This window comes from Callorhinchus milii, unplaced genomic scaffold, assembly GCF_018977255.1.
Source record: "Callorhinchus milii isolate IMCB2004 unplaced genomic scaffold, IMCB_Cmil_1.0 Scaffold5, whole genome shotgun sequence".
NCBI lineage: Eukaryota > Metazoa > Chordata > Chondrichthyes > Chimaeriformes > Callorhinchidae > Callorhinchus > Callorhinchus milii.
In genome coordinates this window covers 10450265-10474088 of record NW_024704746.1, presented here as the reverse complement: position 1 = coordinate 10474088, position 23824 = coordinate 10450265, and the positions used below count along the sequence as shown (strand labels likewise).

At 41.6% G+C, this 23824-nt stretch overlaps 1 long non-coding RNA gene across 2 annotated transcripts in view; it reads left to right on the top strand.

Moving 5' to 3' along the window:
* The window catches only part of LOC103180012, a 28252-nt gene extending 5382 nt beyond the window's left edge, over window positions 1–22870 (top strand). The window contains exons 2-4 of one of the 2 annotated variants that reach the window (XR_488051.2): window positions 5189–5291; window positions 5674–5816; window positions 22679–22870. This is a non-coding gene — a long non-coding RNA (uncharacterized LOC103180012). Of the gene's footprint in view, window positions 1–5188; window positions 5292–5673; window positions 5817–18570; window positions 18674–22678 lie in introns of those variants that run through there. The other variant, XR_488050.2, reaches the window with a different exon arrangement.
* Window positions 22871–23824: the final 954 nt, after the last annotated feature.

The following is a 23824-nucleotide window of genomic DNA, read 5'->3' as shown; positions in this document are numbered from 1 at the left end:
CTCACTGTTTACTATCCTACCTAACTTTGTGTCGTCCGCAAACTTGGAAATGGTACTTGCTATGCCCAAGTCCAGATCATTTATATATATATTAAGAAGAGCACTGGTCCCAATATCGATCCCTGGGGGACACCACTGTACACTTCTCTCCAGTCAGAAAAGCAGCCGTTCACCACAACTCTCTGCTTTCTGTCTCCCAGCCAGTCCTGGATCCATGCTGCCACTGTCCCTTTTATACCATGGGCTTCTATCTTTCTTACAAGTCTTTCATGTGGCACTTTGTCAAATGCCTTTTGAAAGTCCATATAAACTATATCTACTGCACTACCTTCATCCACCCTCTCCATTACCTCATCGCAAAATTCTATTAGATTTGTTAGACGAGATTTGCCTTTAACAAATCCGTGCTGGCTGTCCTAATTAATCCATATTCTTCAAAGTGAAGATTTATTCTGTCCCGAATTATAGTCTCCAGGAGTTTCCCCACTACTGATGTTAAGCTGACTGGCCTGCAGTTCCCAGGTTTGTCCTTCTGCCCCTTTTAGTACAGGGGAGTAACATTAGCCACTCTCCAGTCCTCTGGCATCACCCCTGTGTCCAACAAAGATTGAAAAATTGTAGCCAAAGCCTCTGCTATTTGTACCCGTGCCTCCCATAGTATCCTTCATCAACGATCTCATCCTTGATGAGAGCGTTGATATCATGTCAGCGCCTTGGGACGTCCTCCTGACGTGAAAGGCGCTTTATAAATGGAATCTTGTTGTTGTTGTTGTTGTTGTTGTTCGCTGCATCCCGTCCGGACCGGGCGACTTATCTACCTTGAGCCCAGTCAACCTTTTCAGTACTTCCTCTCTGTTTATACTTATCCTGTCCATTTCCTCTACCCTCTGCTCCGATACCACAGCATTTATCACATCCACTTCTTTTGTAGAGACAGATGCTAAGTACTCATGCAGTACATCAGCCATGCCCTCTGCCTCCACAATAAGATTTCCGCCTTGGTCCTTAATTGGCCCCACCCAACTTTGACTAACTTTTTTCTTGATATGTTTGTAAAAAAAATTTAGGATTCCCTTTAATGTTACCCGATAACCTTTTTTCGTATAATCTTTTTGCCCCTTATTTCCTTTTTCAGTTCTCTTCTGTACTTCCCATACTCTATTTGGTTATCTTCTGTATCTTGGGTTTGACATTTGTCATACGCCTTCTTGTTCTGCTTCATTCTAGACACGATTATCTGGCTGCCTATCCCAGAGAGGATCAATTTCAAGATCCTTACCCTTGTATTCAAATCCCTCCACTCTCTGCAACCCCCTACCTCTCTGACCTGCTCTCTCCTCAAAACAGTACCCGTTGCCTTCGTTCCTCGGGGTCTAGCCTCCTCCTCGTCCTCCTCGTCCACCGCTCCACCGTCGGCGGCCGTGCCTTCAGCCACTATGTCCCGAGGCTCTGGAATTCCCTTCCTCACTCTCTTCGCCTCGCCCCCTCTCTTCCTACTTTTAGGTCTCTACTGAAGACCTTTCTTTTCGACCGCGCCTTTGGTCACCTCCCTCCTCCTCCCTCTGGCTTGGCCCCAGGATTCGTTACTGTGAAGCACTCTGAGGCGCTGTCTGGCGTGGAGGGCCTTATATAAATCCAAGCTGTTGTTGTTGGCTAGATCCCTTTTCAACCAAAATTAGCCCTCTATCTTCACCTTTGATGGTTCCTTGTCCTTTTCCATATGCACTCTGAATCTAATGACGTTATGATTACTGTTGCCCAGATGCTCTCCCACTGAAACCTGCTCCACTTGCCCTACTTCATTCCCCAGAACTAGACCCAGCACTGCTTCCTTCCTTGTTGGACTGGGAATGTACTGATCAAGAAAGTTGTGCTGTATGCATTTTAGGAATCTTTCCCCCTCCTTGCCCTTTGCGCTGTTGTTTTGCCAGTCTATGTTGGGATAATTAAAGTCCCCCATTATCATGACTCTATTGGCCTTGCATCTATCTGAGATCTGCTTGCAGATCTGCTCATCTATTTCCTTCCCACTATTTGGTGGTCTATAGTATACCCCTACTAGCATAACAGCTCCTTTTTTGTTCCTTAACTCTAACCAGATAGATTCTGTTTTTGGGCCCTCCAGCACCTCGACCCTTTCCACGGCTATAACCGTATCCTTGATTAAAATTGCCACACCCCCTCCTTTTTTTCCTTCCCTATCCCTCCTGAATACATTATAGCCAGGAATATTCAGCTCCCCTTCCTTTCCTTCTTTGAGCCAAGTCTCTGTTACTGTTACTACATCGTATTGCCCTACGGCCACTTAGAGCCTGCAGCTCACCAATCTTGTTTGCTAAACTCCGTGCATTTAGGCACATGCACTCCAAGTCCGACTTGACCTGTTCTGCAGCTCCCCCCAGTTTTATTTCTCCATTTTCTACCTTTGTTTTTTGTTCTTTGTTTTTTGCATTCCCTTCCCCCCCTCAAAACTAGTTTAAACCCTCCCCTACAGCATTAGTTAGCCTGTCTGCAAAGACATTCGCCCCAGCCCTGTTTAGGTGTAACCCATCCATATGGTACAGGTCCCACCTGCCCCAGAACTGGTCCCAATGATCCAGAAACCTGAAGCCCTCTTTTCTGGACCATATCTCCAGCCAAGCATTCACATGCTTGATCCTGCCATCATGGTACTTATTTGCCCGAGGCACAGGGAGTAATCCAGAGATCACCACCTTGGATGTTCTATTCTTTAGCTTGTTCCCCAGCTTTTGATATTCACCCTGTAGCATCTCAGCCCTTTTTATTTACCAATATCATGGATCCCAACCTGGATCACCACTTCTGGATGTTCCCCTTCCCCCTGAAGAATTTTATCCACCCATTCCGTGATGTCCAAGACCGTTGCACCAGGCAGGCAACATACCATCCTTGACTTCCGTCTTCTCTTGCAGAAACGTCTGTCTATACCTCTCACTGTTGTATCCACTATGACAACAGCATTGCTCCTGTTACCTGTGTCCCCCTGTTCAACAAATTGGTTTTTACTGTCTTCCCAGTAGATATCAACACTCTCAATGTTCAGTATAGAGTACCGGTTTGAGAGCGCTACACTATTGGGGGCATTCTGCCCTGCCCGTCCCTTCTTCCTATCATGCCGGATAGTCACCCAGTTATTTTCTATCTGAACCCTTGGTGGCTGTGGGGTGACCACCTCCTGAGTGTCTGGTCCATCACATCCTTACATCCGTTGTACAAGCTTGTAGCTTGTAGGCTCCATCACCATTCTCTCAGGGGTCCCATTGTCTGCGGGACTGATAAAACTATCCTGTCCCTGAGCATTAACCAGATGCAAGCATCTTCCGAGCCTCAGGGGAGGAATGGTTTCCTCCATCATACTGTCCAGGAACCTCTCACTGTCCCTGATGGAGCGCAGTGTCTGCACCTCGGCTTCCAGCTCAGCTACTCTCAACTGGCGCTTCTTAAGTTGCAGACACTTACTGCAGATGAAGTTGCCCAGGCTCAGAGCTCCCTCCAATAACTCCCACATGTCACAGCCCTCGCTTTTCACTTGCCACATGATCTTCTGACACAGTGTTTTCAATATTTTTTTTAATTTTTGTTTTTTATTTTTATTTGTCGTCAGTGTTGTAGTTTCCGACAGTTCCTTGTTTGTCTCTGCGCTGGTTCTGCTGTTGAAAATGATGTCACACCAACATCACTTTATTTTTCGTAGCTCCGACAGTTCCCAGCTTACCTCAGCCGTTCCTTTTATGCTGCTCACTAGGCATAGTCTCTGCCTCCGCTCTGTCCTGACTCCTCTCCCCGAATGAGATAGACCCAAATTATATCCCGAAGTGTGTTGTACATTTCAGATGCTGCCATTAAAGAAGCTTAAATATAGTTAATGCTGAAAAGATGCAGGTTTTATATGGTTTGATCTCCTGTTGCACAGGATTCACATCTTGGATACAGATTGTAAGCACTCTGGGACTCTACCCTGCACGAGGGGCGCTATATAAATGCAAATTGTTGCTATGCACTTTCCTGCATGGCTTACTTTAGGATACACCAAGATAGTGGAGCAAAAGGTCATAGCTTTACAGTTGCAAAGAGCAATTTCAGGTCAGAGACTGGAAGTATTTTGTTACCCATAGGATAATTAACGACTACAGCAGTTGTCAGGGTAGTAGCTGAGGCCAGGATCCTGGACTCAGTTGAATAAAAAAGTTTTATGGCTATGATGGGAGGATGATAGGGAAGGTGTTCTGGAGGGATGAGATTAGCTTTACTTACAACTACTCAAATGCCTTCCTCACCGGCCTCCCCAGCTGCAGTATTCACAAAATCCAGTTAATACAAAACTCCACATTCCCCATAATCACCAGCACCAGATTCCATACCCCCATCACACCAATGCTAGCCAGATTCCACTTGTTCCCTATCACCGAACAGATCGATTTCAAGATCCTCACACTCGTCTTCAAATCCCTTCATACCCTGGCACCTCCCTACCTCTCTGACCTCCTTACTCCCCAACCCACTACCCTCTGCCTCTGCACAACTGGCTCCAGCTTCCTGCCTGTCCTTCAGCCCTACTGTTCCATCTTCGGTGGCCACACTTTCAACCACTGCGCCCCAAAACCTTTCCTCTATCCCTCCATCTTGCCCCTTCCTTCCCCATCTTCAGGTGGCACTTGAAGAGCTTCCTTGTCAACCGTGCCTACAGTCACCTCCTCCCTCTCCCTGGCACGGAGTAGTGCTCCGCCACTGTCAAGTGATCTGGGACACTACCCTGCATGAGGGGCACTATATAAATGCAAGTTGTTGTAGTTGAGCCTAAGGGACTTCTTTGTTCCAAACTCATCTTGTGATTTTATGTTTGAACAGTGGAAAAGATAGCTGGGCTATCTGGATGGCTGGGCAGAAAGTGAAAGAATAGCTGTTTCTGGGTTTCTTAAAAATTGAAAATGAAAACAAATTCACCATACAAACCTAGTGAAACAACTGACAGAGTTACCAAAACGTGATTAAATGAAAGAGATTGGATCCTTCAGTGTTGATGAGAGAAGCCTGTAAAATCTCAGTCAGGATTTTTGTTTGCAACAGTGACATTTTGAAGAGGCTAATGGAGTATGAAACCTATGAATTCAACTGGTTGAAACACAATAAAACACTTCTCAGAATTGGGTTTTGTATCTTCAAACAGGCTGCAGTGCTGTACCAAATGAGAATAATTTCAAATGAACTGACTCCCGCAGGCAAATGTGACAGCCAAATTGCACCAGAAATATCCCACTAGCAACAGAGAGGTGAGTAGCCAATTAATGTCTGTGAGAAGCCACATCACCTTGACCTCTAAAAGACCTTCGATAAAGTACCCCACGAGAGATGTCTTTAAAAATTGAGGCCTCACGTGAGACCTGTGTATTAATTAATGCAGGATGACCTTGTTGGAACAAATCCCGGTTGAGCATGAGTTTGCTTATGCAGTGAAAACCGTGGATGTCTGATCTGTATAAATCATATAATCGTCTAAGTTGTACATCTGCCAAGGTCCATTTGAATTTCCTGTTAAACCCACTTAAATTTATCTGCACTATTCGTATTAACAATCGCGCAAATCGTACTGCATTTGCCACTAACGAATTACAGGCCGGTCAAAACTTTGTTTCCCGCGTCTACCTCAAACAGAACACCGTAGATGCACACTTCTTCACTCTCTGCCCTTCGCTCTCACTCCTGGAGGCGTAACATCAGCGTCATCATGCACGGCAGCGAGGCAGGTGTGTGTGGGTTGGGGGTTGACAGAGGAAAGAACATTGCCTGACCACATGGTGAGTGAGGGGGCAGGGAATGATTTCCTGTGCACTGTGCATGTGTGCCTCTAATGTCACTTCCTTTATTTTGTATACATTAGCTACAGGGATTTGCACACTCAGTGTAAGGTAGTTCCATTCATAGACCAAGCAAAGTTAGAGGGAACTGTAATCAAGGAATCAGAAGGTCTTAAAAAAAATTCCTAAGCAAATGAAATGATATGCCAATACTGTGGATGAATGCAAAGTACTGTATCTAGGAAGTAAAAATAGAAGACTTGCATAATAATAATAACCTTTGCCCACAAAATATACAGTCAATTTGCTATACAATGTAGTCTGCGAAGTGCTTTGAGACGTCTCGTAGATGTGATAAATCAAGGATCAAATGCAAGGATTATTATTAGGCTAAATCAGTTTCCCAGAAGTGAAGCTGTACAATGCTTTGCTCAGTCTATACCTGAAGTACTGCTTACAATTCTGGCCATTGCTACATAACAAAGCTGTCTAGTTTCTGTAGATATAATAGAAGAAAACAATGATCCCCTCTGTTAATAGGATGAGCTGTGAGAAATGATTAGATTCACTTTTCGAAAGAGGGGATCTTTATAAGGAAATATAAGATCCTTGATGGACTGAGGGAGTGATTGAGAAAGTAAAGCAAGAACAATACTTTCAGCTATGTGAAAGCAGGAGGACAAGAGGACGCAGGTTTAGGCACAGGGAGGGTGGTTGGGGCGAAGAAACTGGACTCACTTAAGAAGCAGATTATTAATAATAATAATCCTTATCGCGTCGTCGAGAAGTCTCAAAGCACATCACAGGATATACTGTAAAGTAGATTGACTGTGTATTGTGTGGGATTGCACACAGCAATGTCCCACAAGCAGAATGGAGTGAGCGACCAGTTTATTTGGTGGATTGTTGGCCAGGACACTGGGAGAAACTCCCTGCTCTTTTCGAATAGAGCCATGGGCACTTATCATTGTTGCTGTACTGGAAGGGTGGGTATACTAACGGGATGAGATCAAATATGCCGAATGCCCTTCTTCACCCCAGGCAGTCGAACGGTCGGGCGATCGAGTGATCTGAACCTTCGGGGGTGAATTAGGATGAGCTGGGGACATTAGTCAAGATAACCAGGAGGTAAACACCCTAGACTTTTTTTTTGAGATTGTCATCTTATGGCGTGTCAAGATTATACTGTTGTAATGCTTTAAAATCACCATTTGAAATAGTCATAGCTGGAATCATAGTCTGCCACTGATTATGATCCGAGGCAGATGTTTTTTACTCTGAAAATTTCTGGGCTGTAAGGCAACAATTCCTAACAGTACTCCTTTTCAGAAATCTGGTTGAGGTTCACACAGTGTCTCACACTACCAACATTACTCACCTGGAGAAAACATTTACCGTAATGGTTAGTGACCTTTCAGCCCACACGCGACATAGAATTAGGTTGAATCTGCCCTTTGATGTAGCACCGACATCAATGGTAGCTGAAATGGAAATGATTGAGAATACCTATCAGAACAGTTGCCTAAAAGGGATTTGATGGGCTGAAAATTAAAATTAAAAATAAAAATGTAACTTTTTGGGTGAAAGAAATATGATTTGGTTTAGCGAAAATAGTAATGTACTCGCAGAGGGGATTGAAACAAATGAAGCTATCAGCTTGCCTTAGGTAATAGCACACTCACCTCGAGGTCAGAAAGTTGTGGGTTCGAGACATTCATTGGGACTTAAGATCATAGTCCAGGCTGATTGTCTAGTTAGACACTCCAGTTCAATTGTTGGGGGGAGCCAATGCCTAAAGCACTGGTGGCCAATCTGTGGTTTACGGGATCATCAAGAAGTGGCTCCCCCAAACAATTGTACAAATCTATATAATTATTGGCAGAACCTATTCTCTTGGGATTCTGCACGCATCCACCTTCTACTTTCGTTGCTGGAAAGTAATTTGGAACAGGAACCCTGGCTGGATTTTCCAGAGACTATCTGGGGCCAGAGACTATCTGCTGCCCCCAACAGCTAACGCACGAGTGTATTGCAAATCAGTGTGCAATCTTTAATATTAACATATATTCTTTAAAAATAACTATTCCTCTACACTAAATACAATTGCTGTAGACATTGACATAATCGGCAATATCGCTCCAAGTCCACAAATATAAAGGAGATAAGAAAATACATGAGGGTGGAAATTCCACACAATGTAACTTGTAGTGGTTTTGGTCGCTTAAAGCAATGAATATTAAATGGATGCATCTACAACGTACACAGTCACTACATTTCACAGTAAATCCTGTGAAGAACTTGGAGACGTGAAAGACACAATATCAATTGTAAGGGTTAGAATTATCATTATCAATATGCGCTGATGCTAAATTATCTACCTCATTAATTCTACTTAAAGTGAGAACTTAGGTGAGAATTTAAAATTGAAACAAAAGCATCTTCCAAAAAAATTCTACAGAAATAGACACAAAGGGATTGTGCAAAATGCTCTTTTCGATTAATTTGTAAAGCTACTCAGTAATGAATCATCTTATGAAGGTAGGTTTTGCTAAACTATTTCCAAAAAAAACTTTGAAGAACTGAAACTAATATGCTTAAATGTTAAATGTTACCTGCTTATGTAGTTAATAAGGAGTCTTGTATATAACAACAACAAGATTACATTTGTATAGCACCTTTCACGTCGGGAGGACGTCCCAAGGACATTCACTTGTATAATGAAGGTTTGAAGGTAAGCATATTCACCTCCAAACACAAACCAAACCACATTCTCAAAAGAGGCTTCTCTTATAAGACAGGGCTGCTCCCTGCACCTATTGCAGTTATTGTATTAAATTTTGTCTAACTGACAAACTCTAGATGGTAATCTTTGCAAAACATTCCATTTCACTGCTTTGCTGGTTGAGAAATTTTGATGGCAAATGAGATAGTCAAGTGGCATCTTGTTGTCTGATTGATTGCACACTCCATTTCTAAAAAAAAGTTATGTTGTGTCTAACCAGGCAAAGTCTCACTAGAATGACAACTATCCCAATGCCTTTGAGAAGAGTTTTGGGAATACTATCACTCGTTTATAGGAAGACCAGACAGCTATAGACTTCCTGCCAGCCAACATTTACAAAAGGAAAGAATTTTAATATCATGCAAAATAGTGCAGAGAAAAATAAACCTTAGAAAATAAATTCTTGTAGATTTTCCTCAGTATATTCCATAATTCAACAACAAATTTTGCAATTCACTCATTTCTATTCCTTTTATGGTATTTCCACAGTATTAATCTTTCTAAATTTAGGAGTTGTGAGTGTCCGAGGAATGAGTTTAACACCCCCTCTGAAACAATGAGTAAACCCAAATCTAACAAAATACAATATGTATTTACTCATTTAGCATAATAACATATCAGTAGCGAATCACTTCTATATTTATATCAGAGAGTTCATTGGGCGATATAATCAAACCGACATCTTTCATTAGAACCTGAGACATTTGCTAAAAATAAATTATGTAGTGTTCATAACACTGAACCATCTCAAAGCGCTACTTGGGTAAATCCTGTCAAGTGTACGGACTGTATATTTGCAGGCAAAAGCAGCAGCCATTTTGCGCACAGTGAGGACCTCCAAACAAGCCATAAAATTAATGATCCATTTATCCAAAGATTTGTTGGCCAGTCTCTTTTTGGATAGCATCACAAGATCTTTAACGTCTTTATTGTGCACCTGATTAGGCAGAAGTGACCACAATCTTCTCACATCTCTACTGGGCATAACTTTAGGCCACTGGTTGCCAACCTTTATCGTCGGCCAACAAAATATATTTTCTTGATTGAATATTTCTTGATTTATGCCATAACTCAGGAAATATTCAATCAAAAAAAAATGAAAACACACTACCGAAAACATGCTCCGTGTTCATGTAATCTGCCTGCACTTATCGTCTGGCCATCCACATCAAGAATGGACACATAGACGAGTGACTGGAGGAATGCCGGCATCCATAAATCCAGCCTGTTGTCTCATTCACTCGAAGGCCTGTGTTTCACTCCCTGTGTTTGTGAATGAAAGTGGACGGACCCACAAATTATTGATTTATTTTAAAGTGGACGTGTTTACGGACTGCAGGAGGACAGCAACCACTTTAGAACCCTCTGCTTTCATATAATCTGCCCCCACTTGTTGCCTGGCCTTCCAGGTGAAGAATGGCCACTTGGGCAAGCGATTGGAGACCTCAAAGGCAGAGTTCGGGAATTACACTGCCCGAGGAGTAACTGGTAGGATAGGAGGATCTGCGCACTCCACTCCGGTGGAGGGACCAAAGTGTTCCCACCATTGGGTTCTGCTCCCCTCTACAGGGTGCAATTACAAGGTGCATTGTGTGCCCTCCTCTCTGCTGCTTATCCCTTTATGGTCTTACCTTTGTCATGCTTACGTTCACCTCCCCCTTCCCCCTGGCTTGGCGCAGTACTCCGCCACTGTCAAGCGCTCTGGGACATTACCCCATGTGGGAGGTGCGCTATATAAATGCAAGTTGTTGTTGTTGGGACACAGACAGGGTTAACAAAACGCACAAAGTAGACACATTTGCGGGACGCTCTTTTGTAGCAGCATGAGCCTCCTTGTGTGCACTACACACGTGTTAGGGAGCTCTTGTAAACCACAGCTGGCGTAGTTCACAAGTGCCACACATGCCTGACACTCACCACAGGAACAGCAGCCCCATTGGCATCAGGTTTGACTGCTTGTCCTCCGCTTCTTTCCTCCATGATAAATACAAACACATCCTTCCACTCTATTCCTGTTCTATGATTGTGGTTCCCTCCACTCCTCAATTTGCCAGTGAGGAAACAGCTGGATTGCTCTTGCTAATGTTCTCAGCCTTGTTATCTTCACATCTAATTTCTTCTAACCTTTGCTGCCTCACCAGTCTGCTATTTTTCCATCAAACATTTACTGGCACACAAATGAGACCTTTGCCAACCCTTGCAACACTAACGTAACCTCTCCTGCCCTTCTTATCATAGAGTTCTACAGAATCCAATACAGGAAGTGGTATGCAATCCTGTACTGGCGCTCTTCTGAAAGGGATGTTGAATTAGTCCCACTACTCTGCCCTTTTTTTCATGTCCTTACATATTTTTATTTTCCAAATATTTTTCCTTTTTGAAACCTATCATAGTCTGAAGAACATTTAAACCAGCAGGGGCTCTTCAATCTTGAGAGAAGATGACTCAGAACAGACCTCATAGAGGTGTATACAATTTTAAATGGGATTGAAAAGGTAAACCCAGATCAACACTTTAGGATGTATCAAGACTGTCCAACAAGGGGATATAGGTTTAGAGTTGCAAAGGGCAAATTCAGGACAGAAGCCGGGAAGCCGAGAGTAACTGATAACTAGAACAAGTTGCCAGGAAAGGTGGCAAAGGCCAGGTCACTGGACTCATTTAAAAAGCAGCTTGATGCAATCATTGTAGGTGGGTGTTATGGAAGAGATAAGAATGGATGGGTCATCCAGACCAATCTTGTAACCTTGTAATCTTTTTATCCTGTGATAGATTCTGCGACAACCATCATTTCGGATCCCGTAGTCCTGGCCCCAGTCCAAATGTATGAAATAATTCTCCTGCCCTCTTCTTTTGTTTTATAGGTGGCTGCTCTTTCAGTCACTATGACCTGAAGCTTTGGAACTCTCTCCCCCAATTCCTCTGCCTGGCCCCCATTTTAGATCATGAAGACCTTCCTCTTCGACTGTGCTTACGGTCACTTCCATCTCCCCCGATTCAGCATCAAGCTCCGCTACAGTTAAGCACTCCGAGGGGTTGCCCCGCATGAAGGGTGCTATATAAATGCAAGTTGTTTCTTTTTGTCCACAACGATTTGTTGAAACCATAAAATTGATTTGCTCAGTGGATGCCTGCCACTTTGAATACAAATTCCCTGTACCTCCTGCTGGTGATCACGTTGGATGGGGTTTGAGCCTTCCCAAATGATAATGCCTTTCATTTGAATATGATACAGATTAGAGACAAGTCATTACCAGTGTGGGAGAGTGAGTCAGCACTAATATAAAGTTCTGTGGTGGAGAATACGGGGAGTTGACTGAATTCAGTAGCAACTTATGAATTGTTTAAATGAGCATAATCTCATACCTGCAGTGGGGCTCGAAAGGGATAAACCTAATGTTCTGTGACATGAGTCTTTTAAGGTTAAACATTATTCGCTTGGGGGTGGGAGTTGCAGAGCACTTCTCCCTCTCTTCTTCCTACTCATCTCAGCACAGACCACCCCCCATCCCACCCCACCACCCTCACATATCTCCATCTGTTTGTGGAACATTGCTGTGTGTGAAACTCTGCTGCCATGTTCACCTACAAATACACGTTGACTCTACTTCGTAGCAAATCCTGTGAAGCTCTTTAATACGTCTGCCAAACATGAAAGGCACCATATCAAATGCAAGATTATCATCCATCAGGACACCTTTTTAGAAACCACTGAAACCATTATAGAGAATTATGGGTGACTCCAACGTCTCATTCTATTTTGTTCGACTTAAGAACGGTTTTCTGTTAACCTTTCGAGCACCACTGGCTCATTGGCTGGTTTGGAGATTGAATCAGAAAAGTAAGTTAATTTTTTTTTAGAAAAGATTGTGAAAAGGCTTTAATATTCTAACACCCTGCTTGCTGGACTTCCCAGCTCTTGCCTACACAAGCTGCAGACTGTCTGCAGCCCACATCCTTTCCTGCGCCAAGCTCCGTGGATCCTTCACCCTCATCCTCACTTGGCTCCACTGCTCCTCTTCTGCTCCTTGGTCAAATTCAAGATTCTGGTCCTCTCATTCAAATTCCTCCACAAACTTGCCCCACTCTATCCTTGCAACCACCTGCCTCTTCCTTCACTCAGTGAACCCTACTTCATGTCCCCACTCTATCCGCCTGACTGTCGTTGGGCGAACTTTCAAGCCAGGCCTATTTAGCTTAAAATCGATATGAAATGTCAAGTTCTACAAATTACTATAGCTGTGTCTCTCGGGGCCTGGCATTCCTAAGTTAGTTTCTGAATTCTTGCGAATTGCCTACAAAATACACCCGACACTACATTTTACAGTAATTCCTGTGAAGTGTTTTGAGCCCGGAGAGAAGTCCTGGCAGAAGTGGATAATGTTTCATGAAAGGCTTCATAACAAATGCAAGGATTATTATTATTATTATGTCTTATTTGCAAAAGGCCTGCAGAAATTGACAAGGTATCAAGAGGTCATAATCAGACATGAATGGCCATCTCTTCATATTCCTACTCCTTAGGAACTGATGGTAAAATCTTTCAAAAAGTAAAAGGCCGATAGCTTGTCAATGCAGTGTTAAAGTCCGTGACTCATCATCAGCGCCCTCAAGTACTGGCAACCTTTGCATGATTGCAGACCGAGCAAATGTGTTAGGACCTGTAGCCTGCTTGACATTTTTGGAACCGGAGATGGAAATTAGCAATGCAAATGACAACTTGTCCTTCTTAACTCTCACCCCTGAATCAGAAGATTGAAATCCCGTATCTAGATGTGAGTTCATCATCTTGTTTAACATGCAAGTTCAATGTTCGTGAAATGTTGCACTGTTGGAGATTCTGCCCTTTGGATGAGTTGTTAAACCGAATTCAGGATCTTGTAAATTTCTGTTGAATTTGCATGTGAAAGCAATTACTACTATAAATCATTTTGATGTGATAACAGGCTATAAATATCCAAGTTCTTTCATCATTCCAAGGGCACTAGTCCCAGTGAGCATTTGAATACATCTCACTTAACAACAACGACAACGTTTTATACAGCACCCTTCACGCGGAGTAGCATCCCGGAGCACTTGACAGTGGTGGAGTCTGACACTGAGCCAGGGAGAGAGGGGAGGTGACTATAAGCATGATCAAAGGGGAAGTTCTGAAGGCGTGGTGGCTGAAGGCGTAGTGGCTGAAGCCATGACCACTGATGGTGGAACGGAGGGGACGAGAGACAAACAGGAGGCCGGAGCCAGTAGAACAAAATCAGCATGTGGTGGAGTGGGAGGATAAGAAGGTCGGACAGGTAGGGAGGTGCAAGGGCATGGAAGGGATTTGAAAACGAGTGAGAGGATCTTGAATCGATCCGTTCAGTAATTGAGAGCTAGTGGAGTCTGGCAAGGACTGGTGTGATGGGGGCACGGAGTTTTGTGCAGGCGAGTATCCAAGCAGCGGAGGTTTGGATTAATTGAATTTTGTGTATGGTGGAGTTGGAGAGGGAATTGGAATATTTCAACCGGGAAATGACGAAGGCGTGGATGAGGGTTTCAGCTGTGTTTATTGTGAGGTACGGATGGAGGCGGGCAATGTGGCGAAGGTGGAAAAAAGCCGTCCTTGTCAGGGAATGGATGTGTTGTAGAAAGGAAAGCTGTCCATTAAACCTGACGTCTAAGTTGTGCACGGGTTTAGTGAGTCTGAGGGAGAGCCCAGGGAGGTTGAGGAGTTGAGACCCACAGGAGAGAAGACGTTGACAGGAGCTTCCATCATGCCAACATTCAGCTGCAGGAAGCTTGGGCTCATCCAGGCCTTGACGCTGTCAAACAAGCTGACAGGATATCAGCGGACTGGGCGTTGCAGCTGGAGGAGAAGTAGATTTTGGTGTAATGCGCATATATGTGGAAGTTGACCCCATGTCTGCAGATGACATCGCTGAGAGGGAGCATGTAGATGAGGAAAAGAAGAGGACAAGGATGGAGTCTTGGGGTACCCTGCAGGTGACCAGGGGGGGAGGAAAAAAACATTTAAACAATAATAATAAGCAAGTTTGAAATTCCATTACGTAACAACAAACAACAACAACAAAGTACGTTTATAGAGCATGCTGTTACATGTGCTTAATATGCAGTCAAGAACCCTTCAGGACTAGTGGGCGCTTGACTGTTAAAACATACAAGCTCTCTGCCATGCTCAATAAAGTTACTTTCCACATTCAGCACAATACTTGTAAATTAACATTAATGAAATGCCAACTTTTGTGATGATTTCAGTTCCATCTTCCAAGACCACATCAAATACAGACAGATGGGAGTCTTTGAGCCAGCAAATGTAAGAAGTGGAACTGTGTTTAGAAATGGAAGCACTGAACCTTCATGAGGAAATACCACAACTGGTGATGAAGAACAGAAACCACAAGTTACCGAAAGTAAACAAAGTGCACCAAGACCCCTCTCGCAACTACCAGAACAGGTAGCAGACACCCACAAACCTCCAAACGGAAAAGTTAAACTCAGATGACACCGTAGAAAATGTTCTTAATGACGATCTTTGTAAGCTAACCAAACAAAAACCAAAACTAAAAGTGACAGGGCAATTCTGACTGCCTATCTTCAGTTAACAGGTGAAAAGTGTCAGTGCACACAAATAGGGGGAAAAATTTGGAATATTTGTTTTAAGAAGGATTCCTTATTAAGAAGTTCCGTGAGTCCGTGACATACTTCCTATTACAGGGCCAAACTCTACTTGTGAAACTTTACAAAGCAACAAAGGTCTCTGTTTTCACGTACACGTTCATCAATGTGTACTTTCCAGCAATTTTCTGCGCATGATAATATTATTAATAATAAATAGTAAATAATAAGAAGAAATAGGGAAATAGAGAAGATCAGGAAATATATTGAACTACAAAGTGGATGTATGTAGCAGTACACAACAAACAGTTTCTACAATCATTGGTGCAACTGGAAGTGTAAATAAGACTATTCAGAAATGGCTTGGCAACATACCCGGTGAACAAAATGTCAACCGCCTACAAAAAGTAGCGATTTTAGGAAGCTCAAACATACGAAGAAAGGTAGCATTCATTCATATAAAATGTGGCAATGTTATTGATCTGGATGTTCCATCACTGAAAACCACTTAGAAATTATTTGTACGGAATGATTTAAACAGTAATAATAATAAAAATAAGAATAAGAATATTCCTTGCTTTTGATATAGCGCCTTTCACATGGGAAGGATGTCTCAAAGCAAGATGCATCCTTACAGAGAGAGAGTGCACTATCCATTCCAGAAATAGGGAACTTTCCATGTGAAGGTGGCATACAAATGTGTAACTCTCGGTCTGGATTGGATACTCTTAGGCTTGGTTTGGGGTTTCTGCATGTATCAGACATCCGGCTGAACATAAAAAGTGAAGTGATTATATTTTTGTAGGCGAATACCATCACCTTGGTGGATTTGTTCTTTATCCACAGGCACTGCGGCACTACTTGAAAAGAGAAGGGAGTTTCACCGGGTGTACTGACCAACAGTAGACCCCTAGATAAAATGGTCATTCACTTCATGCCAGTCTGTGGGAACCTTTGTGTGCAAATTGTCTGTTGAATTCAGCTACAAATACAGTATAATCACAACATTTTACAGTAACTTTTTGAAGTGCTTTGTAATGTTATTGATGCTAAATCAAATGCATTTTTATTATCAAATGCAGTATCTTAGTTAGCAAAGTGCTTGTACAGTTTCTGTTGCCATTGCATATTTAGGATTACCACCAACACTAAGGCAACCAATTCATGCACAACTGCAATAACCACACTTAAAACATGAAAATAGACAGGAAACGAAAGCCTCAATCCACGTCATAGTGAAGCATTACTCGCACCATAGCTAATCAGAACTTGGCATCTGTGAGCCAAAATAAACAGGGAGGCCCAGTTTAAAAAACTTGAATTGCAGGTGGTTGTGAAGGGATATCCTTAATGAAGTAGTCCGTCTATGTCCTGAATTGCCATGACTGCCAAGCTGATTTATTTGTACTTAGCAAACGATGATGACTGTATACTAACAAGAAAGATAGCAAGAATAAGGTTGCATTGAGCAACAAAGCCGGGAAAGTTCCAAAGCTGAGTTGAAGTTACCACAAGGAATTTACGTGCTTTGGGTGACTCATACTACTACCGAGGCTGGTTGTGTAAGCAAACAGTTTTTCGCCACTGGTCCACATTACTTTATGCATCTGCTGCCACCATGGCTCTGTTGACATTTGTTGAAGATGTAAACACTATCAGGAGTTGTGGTTTAAGGTACTAATTGCTCTGGAATGCTACCCTGATGAGAGGCGCAAGATAAATACAAATTGTTGCTGTTATTAATGGTCCCTAAAAAACAGTTGTCCTCTTCAAATACACAATGAACATGAGATTGGATAAGCAGAAAGGACTTGATTATTGAGTGTTCAAATGTTCTTTGAAATATCCCACGCACTGGGTCTGTCGGACATTGATAACATCACTTTGTCTACCTTTTGCAATCTTTTGCAACCTGGTTTACATACTTCAATTATAGCCAGATGAATCACAACATGAAGACAATGAAAGGTTGATTCTAAAAACATAGGAGGCAACTGATTATCAAGCATCCAGCCCCAGCTTCTGGGCAATAACAGTGTTGTTCTGGCAATTCAAACATTTGCAGATTGCAAAGTTGACATAATTCTCTAAACCATGTTGATTCAGCACCTCCAAAATAGAACAAAATAAAGCAAATCCCTCCAAATAAATATTTTGTTCAAAAGGAGTTCATGTTTATAGGGTTGTTGTCTAACCCTATCAACATGAACATGCTGTTGTTTAAATGCTCTGGGTACTACCCTGCGTGAGGGGTGCCATATAAATGCAAGTTGTTGTTGTTGTTGTTGTCTAGACAGAATTAATACCACGAAGGATATGGTGGCTCCTATTCCGCTTGAGCCACAAAAGTAGCAACTGTGAATGAGTTAATTATCCAGAACTGAACACAGTGCAAGTGGAGAAAAAAACAATAATGTGGTTAATTTTGTGACTCTCCCATCACTGGCACTGTGGAATAATCAAACATTGGGTCTATTTCTTTACACAGCAGGAATCAACATCTAGACTGGGTAACAAGGAAGGAATGTCCTTCAGATGAAACGTTAAACGAAAGTCCTGTCTGCCTCCCTGTTCAGGTCGATGTTAAATATCCCATGGGACCACTCAAAAAGGGAATGGAGTTTCTGTCTGTGTCCAGGCCAATAATTCCCCCTGATAAAATTGGACAATTCACTTCATGGCTGTTTGTGGGATACTATTGTGTGCAGTGTGGCTACTGTGTTGACCTACAAGTCCTACAAAATAAGTAGCCACCACATTTTATGGCAAATTCTGTGAAGCACTTTGAGACGTCCTCCTGATGAAAAAGGAGCAACATCAAATGCGCTGTTTATTTTATTATATTGCTGGAAAAGGCCAACACACTTGAATCACTTATTAAATGGCTTGACCTTACAATTTGCTAGTATTCTGGAATGGAGAGATCAAATGGAGACACATTTCTCTTCTTGATCTTGAGTAAGCTATCAAAATATATCCAAAATGAAAAAGGTCACGTTTGTGTCAAGCAGATGGAAATATAAGAAGGGGTTATTTTGTGGAAGCAAAACTACATGCAATTCATAATCATCTAAAAATAACAATATTTCAATGCAGCGATTATTTTAATGTTCCATCAAAGGAAAGAGGAACTGTTATGAAACTAATCCTGCATTTGGCTTTTAGTGCTATTCATATTCAATACGAAGGAAATTGCTGTTTTACACTGCAGTTAGGCAGTTTTATTTTCCACGTCTTATAACTACTGCATGTTAATGCATCTGGAGGGATGGGTATGCAAAAGGCATCTGCTTCCATTTGTGGTTCACATCTTTGATTACTGCCTCTGAATTTCATTCAGTTTCATTTGTGTTTCAGCTGCAGCTTGGCTCCTTCGAAGCTACCACAGCTCACGTGTCATGTAAGCGTTAGAGAGGTGCTCCATCCCGTGATGAAAACAGAGTGTGACAAAATTATTTTTCTAGAGAGAAACATGGATGTTTTGTGATCTTCTGATCTTGGGATTTGTATCCTAACCTTTTTTTTATTTTGACATTAAAATATATAGCATGCATCAGTGTTAATTGCCTCTCTCCTAGTTTGCTGAATTGCACAGATGTCTCTACTCTATTTTATTTTAGTGCAATACAGCATAACAATCTCTCTCTGTCTCGCTTGCTGGCTTGCTTCCTTTCTGGCTTCCTTCCTTTCTGGCTTCCTTCCTTCCTTCCTTCCTTCCTTCCAGATAATATTCCTAATAATCCTTGAATTTGATATAGCGTCTTATGTGTTCGAGGCATCTCAAAGCGCTTCACAGAATATACTGTAAACTGTAGTGACTGTATATTTTACAGTATATATCTACAGTCAATTCACTTTACAGTGTGTTGTGTGAAGCGCTTTGGGACGTCCTCCCGACGTGAAAAGCGCTGTATCAAATGCAAGGATTATTATTATTATTATTATTATTTTGTGGGGTATTTTTTAATAGAATTCCTTAATAAGGAATCCCACTAAAATTCCTGTTGACTGACCACTGGGAACAATGCTTCAGAAGGTGATCAGAAGCAGAGTATTATTCTATCCTGTGGGATAGAATAATGTGCTTCCAATTACCAGAGGGAATCCCCCCCCACCCTTGTTTTTTAAGGAATCCCTGGTATCAAACAACTGTATCACAGATAAGACCTAATTGTTTGAGAGAGATCAGTTTTCAGCTGAGCTGCTGTAAAGTGGACCTGTAAGGTGAATGCACTCAGCATATGTATTGTAGCAAACTAAAGCTTATCAGTGATTGAGCAACAAAACCAGGGAATTGTGGTAAATTTAGAAAGTATTTGCCTTTCATTGTTTTACCCAGTGTTTGTGGGACAGAACAGCTGCATTATTTTGTGGCTCACAGCCAAGGTTTTTAAAGAAACAAGTCATGATCCTTTCAACATAATCCTTTTCACATTTCCACCTAATCTTAGTCTGTAAAACCATTTTGTCTCAAAATTTACAATTGTGCAGGATTGTGGACAATTCTTAAATTCAGTAATCATTTCAAATTGATTTTTTAAGAATTGCAGTAAATCATATTCCAATTTAAGTCAGAATTAAAAATTTTCCACAATTCTGCAAGATCCTACATTTGAAGGCTAAGACCTGGTAGAATTTTGGGACCTAATTTATCAATTTCCCAAAGAGATCACATTAGCAGAATAAACAGTTATAAAGACATTTCTCGTACAGGTTGGAATATGCACCAATAAGAGCTTACCTTCATCTTCATTCCCTCTGGTTATGATTTCTTTAATGATATTATTTAACTGTAAAAGTCACGTATTGGAATTTAATCATGCAGGGATATCTGGGGCCTGAAATGGACTGACTTTCACAGTAAGTGAAATGGGCTTTCACAGTAAGTGAAATGGACTTTCATAATCGAAAATGTTGAAGGATGCTGGATATGTAATTTGTGGCTCAATAACCTTTCAAAGGTTTAAAGGTACTTTAAAGGTACTTTTTAAGTCTCCTCTGAAAGTTCAGTGGGTAATTGCATTGGTTACTGTATTATGGTGTTCAGCCATGATCAGATTCATATCTCACTGAAATATACAGGAGATGTTTAGCATAACAGAGTGGGAGGCATCACTGTGCTCTTTGAAACAAATGCACTTAGCACATGCAAAGACCATGGTAAATGTCAGACTGGGCTCATTTCAGTCGCATCCACCCCCTAATGCTTGGCTGAAATAATGTTTCAGTTAACATCCGGGCCAGATTTGGTAGCATTCAATGTAAAAAGGATGGACTTGTGGTAATTACTGTAAGTAGAATTAGGACAATAGAAACATATAAAAAATTCCATTTGGTATAATATGTTTCACATCAGGAACGTGCCTCAAAGTGCTTCACAGGAATAAATAATAATAATCCTAGCATTTGACATAGCACCTTATCATTGTAGAAATGTTTCAAAGCACTTCATGGGATATACTGTAAATTACCTTGAAGTGGAGTGACTGTGTACTTATAAGTGAATATAGTATCCAATTTATGCACAAACAGCCATGAAGTGATTAACCAGTTTTATTTGGAGGATTATTGCCTGGGACACTGGGAGAAACTCCCTTTTTTTTGGAATAGTGCCACGGGATTCATTTGGCCACAAAATACAGTCAATCCACTTTATCGTATATTCCATGAAGTGGTTTGAGTTGTCTCAACAACCTGATAAGGTGCTATATCAAATCCCAGAATTTGAGAATTGAAGGGGTTTGGGGATAATGCAGGTCAGCGAGATTGAAAGTGCAGTTTGCTTTTAGAGTCTGTGTTGTACCGATGGGCCTAATGGCCTCTTTCTGCGCGCTGTAAGTTTCTAGATGCAGTAAAAATTAGCTGGTGAAAGTTATGGCTCATCAGTGACTTTGGCAAAAATGAATGTTCAGACACCCAATATTTCCGTTATACGAGCTCGACATACATTGAAGGAAAATCAATGAAAAATCGAGAAAGAAAACAAAAAAAAATAATTTCCATCTTGGCTTTGTAGGTCAGGATACAAAATATGACTGAGCAATTTTGCGAGAAACCAGGTAAGCCAGGACAAAGCAAGATGCACTTAACAGGAATTTTCAACTGTAAATATGCATTTAACAAGAATCAAGCCAGTTGACGAAAAATGAAAACGGTTGTGGGTTTTCAGTTTCTAATCTCTGAGCAAAAACATTCACTTATTGGGCATTCTCACTGAGGGAGAAATGACTGGGCTGCTGTTTATCTTGCATTGTATTGAAGGAACAAGATTATGGACATGATACATAGTGAGGTTAGTGATGTTGCAGGGAATCTACGCCTATTCCCATTTGGTGCAACTAAGAGTTAACGAAGCATGTAAACTGAAACCCAGAGTGCGGTAAGGAATTAAAAGGATGATGAACTGTTGCTAAAATGACAAATATGTTAGGAAATCACTTTCAGATTATTTTTGGTTCAATGTGTGATGTTAGCTTCCAGTCAAAGCTAAACTTTGCTGAATGTTGAGCTCCTGCTTTAAGGGAGATTCCTAGCTTCTATAATGTAAAATTGATAACCTTTGCAGTCGGCCCGTCCCTAGCTCTGTGAACTTCTATGATCCTACTGAGCCAGTTGCTCCATCCGTTCAGCAAACACTGGCTTGTTTCATGATCTCTGTCCCAGCATCGACGAGTAAGCTTTCAGCCATTCTGTTGAAATCCACCCTGGAGTTCCTCCACCTTGACCGCTCCCTCCCTGCCTTCAAAACTCACCTTAAGACCTATCTTTTGACTCCAATTTCGGCCACCTTTGCTCTCCCTCCCCTAATTGGTAAAAAGACTACAAAGCATTTTGAAGGGATTTATGGAATCAGATGGGATAGCAAAGGTCCTACAAAGAGAGCTTGAGAGGGTATGCACATGGGCTGATAACTGCCAAGTGAAATTTAATACTGTTAAATGCAAAGCACTACATATAGGATCCAATAATAGAAAATGCAAGTAACAAAAACAAATTCCACTTATGTAGCCCCTTTTACGTTGAGAGGACATCTCAAGGTGCTGGACAAGGGATCTGCAACCGAGCTGTGGGTTGGGATGTGAGAGTGGTGGAGGGCAATTAAGGTTAGGATATATGGGATGGAGGAGGGAAGATGGCTGAAACAAGTTCAGTCTGAAGGCACGGTCGTAAAAGAAGGTTCATTTCTGCAAGTACTCCATGAATGGAAATTAACTTGCCAATGGGGAATCTGTAAGTGATCTAAGTGTGTTAAATGATCCATCACTCACTACGTCAAAATAATGTGAGGCAAGATTAAAAAATTGAAATAGGGTGCTAGGACATATTGCAAAAACAAGTGAGATTAGACCCCTATACATCATTCTCAGGTTGTACAGTGCTCTTGTCAGATCTGGAATACTGTGTACAGTTCTAATCACGGTGACATAAGGGCCTGCTAAGATAACAGAAAGTTTTTTTCACACAGGGGGTAATCAACAACTGGAACAGTTTGCAGATGGTAGGCCAGGACGCCGGACTCATTTAAAAAGAAGCTTGAAGCAGTGATGAGGTCGGTAGGGTGGGTGTTCTGGAGGGATGGAATCGGATGGGCCAAAGAAGTTACTTCTTCCAAACTAATCTTGTGATTCTGTGATCTAAAAAATAATGAAGTGCTTTGGCAAACAAAAATATTATGATTATTATTATTAAAGAACTGGATCTTGTTCTTGGGAATGCTTTGAGTAAGCATGAGAGTAATTATTTTATTTAGAATAAACTTTACATGTTTAAAGAACAAAGCACCTTTAGTGCAAATGCTGTCTTCTGTGCTGTTATACAAATGTAATTTGTTGTTGTTGTTGTTAATGACTTGTGCTTTGTGGGAATTAAATTGGAAGCACCCACTTGGTCGATAGAGAGACCGGGATTAGTATTCACTATATCTTTTCAAGCTTCAGCTGAACCAATCTCCCAGCAGTGGAAGGACATTTCATAATAGATTTGATGCACATTTTCTCCCAATTAATCTTTCTTGAAGACAGTTACCATCATGAACTCTTTAATTCTTACTGAATTATGATATAATTCTTTTTACAAATCTCTTTATGTCTTGGACGACAATCCCCCAAATAAAAACTGGACATTCACATCATGGTTGTATGTGGGACATTACTTTGTGCAAATTGGCTGCCAAATTCACATAGAAAAAACATGATCACTAGCTATTACAGTGTATCCTGTGGAGTGCTTTTGGATATCTCCAGATGCTACATCAAATGTAAGGATTTTTTAAAATTATCTGAGTACATGCAGGATTCAATATTCACAAACCCGTCTTCTCAAATTAGACCTCAATGCCTTCTGAGAATCCTGCTGTATATCATATGTAAATATATCATAAGAACTGGATTGTCCTTTTAATTATGACCTCAAAAAAAAGTCCCTGCAGCCAAAAAATCCCCACAGATTTGCAGAGACACACGCAGCATCCTCCATCACCAACCAGCCTTTGCCTTACATGAATAGCGATAACATTATGCTGACTGTAGACTATTTGGCTCCAATTTGTGGGTTAATGTCTCACTCCTTAGGGAATATTGGGACAGCATTCGCTCAGTCTCATTTCATAGTA